The sequence below is a fragment of the Cibotium barometz genome, chromosome 38, assembly GCF_041138505.1.
Source record: "Cibotium barometz isolate CiBa-2024 chromosome 38, ASM4113850v1, whole genome shotgun sequence".
Lineage (NCBI taxonomy): Eukaryota > Viridiplantae > Streptophyta > Polypodiopsida > Cyatheales > Cibotiaceae > Cibotium > Cibotium barometz.
In genome coordinates, this window is record NC_141083.1 from 30,395,898 (window position 1) to 30,399,048 (window position 3,151).

The following is a 3,151-nucleotide window of genomic DNA, read 5'->3' on the forward strand; positions in this document are numbered from 1 at the left end:
GAAAGTTGACGCACGTTCTTCCTTTTCTGCCTTGCATAATTTTAGAAGCTTCCTGAGGTGATTTTGATTTGAGAGTTCCTGCAAGTACAAAGAATAGAGCCTCTGACAGTACCCTAAGAAACCATTATAACCATCACCCAAGAAGCGTACGACCTGCGTGATATTACGAAAAGGGGGAGGTGCACCAGTCTGTGGATCAAGGGGATAAATGCTTCCATCAGTCCAAAGATCAATGGCTTTTGCACCTTGAAGTCGTAGCACCTCAGCAGGAATACATCCCTTCGTTCGATTACTTCGCATTGTGGCATACTCCTCGTCTAAGTCCACGTGCAAGCGAAACTTTGATTGCTTGTTGGTGATGTCCCGTAGAGCCATTGTACCTAGCAAATGGAGATGGAGATGTAGATGGATACAGAGATGGAAATGTGGATGGTGATGGAGATGGAGATGTAGATGGATACAGAGATGGAAATGTGGATGGTGATGGAGATGATGGAGATGGAGGATGGAGGTGGAGGATGGAAATGTGGATGGTGATGGAGGAGATGAAGATGGAGATGGTGATGGAGATGGTGATGGAGATGGAGGTGGAGGAGATGCAGATGGATATAGAGATGGAAATGGAGGCCTTGAGGAGATAGATATGGAGAGCTTGCTAGTGATGGAGATGGAGAGCTTCAGCTTGCAAGGATGTGTAGATCTGTACCTTCATAGGAGGGGATGGTGAGCTCTTCCATGAGAGCTGGTGGAGAGGATGATAGATATGGAGAGCTTGCTAGTGATGGAGATGGAGAGCTTCATCTTGCAAGGATGTGTAGATCTGTACCTTCACAAGAGGGGATGGTGAGCTCTTCCATGAGAGCTGGTGGAGAGGATGATGGAGTAGGAGGTCCAGATCTGCAGGCCATGGCTCCTAGAGAGAGAAAAAGAAGCCCTTACCCAAGTAAAACACCCTAAACGCGTTTTAGAGAGAGAGTGTAGAGAGAGAGTGGAATCTGCAGCACCTCCAAAAAGGGAGGGAACAAAGTGACGAAAATTTTCAAACATTCTTTGTGAAAGGTACTTCACTACAAGACAAAAAGGCAGTTAGGTCCATATTCCTTCCCAAGGACAGAAGATCTAATGATTAGATTACCTTTTGGCCTATTTTCTTTTTTGTAGAAAAGGAAAAATGCATTTTCAGGCCTAGGCCACTACCTTGGTCAAAGCTTGATTAGCATTTTAAGCATTTCACTAAGTGTCCAAATAAAAGGGCCCAAGAAGACCCCAGACAAGTCCTAATGCACAAATAGCTGCTCACTTCTGTCTCATCACCTCCATGTTTACTAGATCATGCATAGTTTCCTTTTACTGCAGCTTACCACTTTTAATGTCATTCTGCTTTTTATAGCATTCCTTTGCCATGTTCCCTGGTTTGCCACAATAATAGCACTCTATGCTATTTGCATTCTGATTTCTTTGCCAAATACCTTGGCCTCTTTGGCTCCCCCTACCTCTAGACTGGCCTCTTCCACCTGTGTATGATTGTTGTTGTGAATCATTGGACTCTTGTTGTCCAGAATTTTGATTTCCTTGTCGGCCACCACCTTGGCCTCGAAAGCATACTCATTGATTGACATGCTTTTCTTTTCCACAGTATGCAACTCTTGCTTTAGCTGCAGTTTCTTTGCCTTTGTGTTGGTCTGAAACAATTACACCAAATTCTGCCATGCAACAGTTGGAGTGTTGGCATCCTATATGTGTCCTATCATCGTGTTTGTGACACTAATGGAAAGCCAATACATGACTTTCCTTGCACCCTAGTTCTAATCCTTGAATGCCTTTATGTCTGCTGGAGTGGCATTCTCTTCAAACAACTCAAGAGGCTCCTCATTGTCTCCTTCAACATAGTCCTAAAATCCTTTACCCATAAGAAAAATTTTCATTCTGAACTTCTAGGCATGGAAGTTGTTCTTGTCGAGCTTCTCCCTGACAATCTAATTGATTTCGTCACTAGACATGTTTTCCTACATTAATTAAAAAACTGCAACAGACAATTTCTGTATGCAACCTATTCATAGCAGTATCTTCTATGACTACTGCAGCAGTACTTCAGCACAACCTCTAGGTCACCAAATCTGACCAAAGTACATGTACATACACCCAATTTCAACAATACATGTACAAACACTGTCTGCACTTCCAAAATGCACTACTGCACTGCAAAAACTAGATTTCCATCAAAGACAGTTCCCAAACAGAACTTCTCTCGAAACTGTCAAAAATACCTTGTATAGCGATAGAATGGAGACCAAGATATGCCCGAAATTGCATACCACACAGGCACCTCTCCAAGCCTGCGAAGACAGCTCCTCAATCAGAGATGTGTAGCTCCCGGACTAAGGGGTGTTGTACCTAAACCAAGAAGGGAAAGAGATGATGATGCTCTTACCCATGTACCGCTTCCTTCCTTGCTTGTTCTTGCCTCTTGCTTGTCTCCTAAGCCCTCACAAGAACCGGAGCTCTGATACCATAAAGAGAATGTGGGGGAGAGAGAAAGCTTGAGTTACTTGCAAGAAAACACACACACACACACACACACACACAAAAGAGCTTGAGTTACTTGCAAGACACAAGAGACATGGATGGCTGAATTTTTTTCTATCTTCTTCTCTTCTCTACAACCATATAACTAAAAGATAAAAGTACATACATAAAGGGGAAGTACTCTCCTACAACAACATACAAGGTGGTCAGTCTATAATATGAACCCGACTATATGAGATGGCGCTATAACTATGCCATAACTCTAGTACTCCAAAGTGGCTGCAACACAGCCTGTCATCCACTAGCAACATATCAACCATAATCACACCAACTGTGCCAGTGATATAAGTACAGAAGGTATCACCCAGGCGGGTCATCAATGTCCGCCCATAGCACTAGTTGAGCTCGATATCTCAACACCTCATTGGGACGGAGAAGGGGGTGGAGGTTGGTGAGGAGGGGATGATGGAGCAGTGGGTCGATGGGGGATGCCCCAATCAGCACCTTCGTTGTTCTTCATCATCCGAGTTGTTGACGTCGGGGCACTTCGAGTAAAAGAATGTTCGGGCTTCATCTGCTTCCTAGGGGGAGAAGGCAAGAGGGAAGACCACATGGGAATCATCAA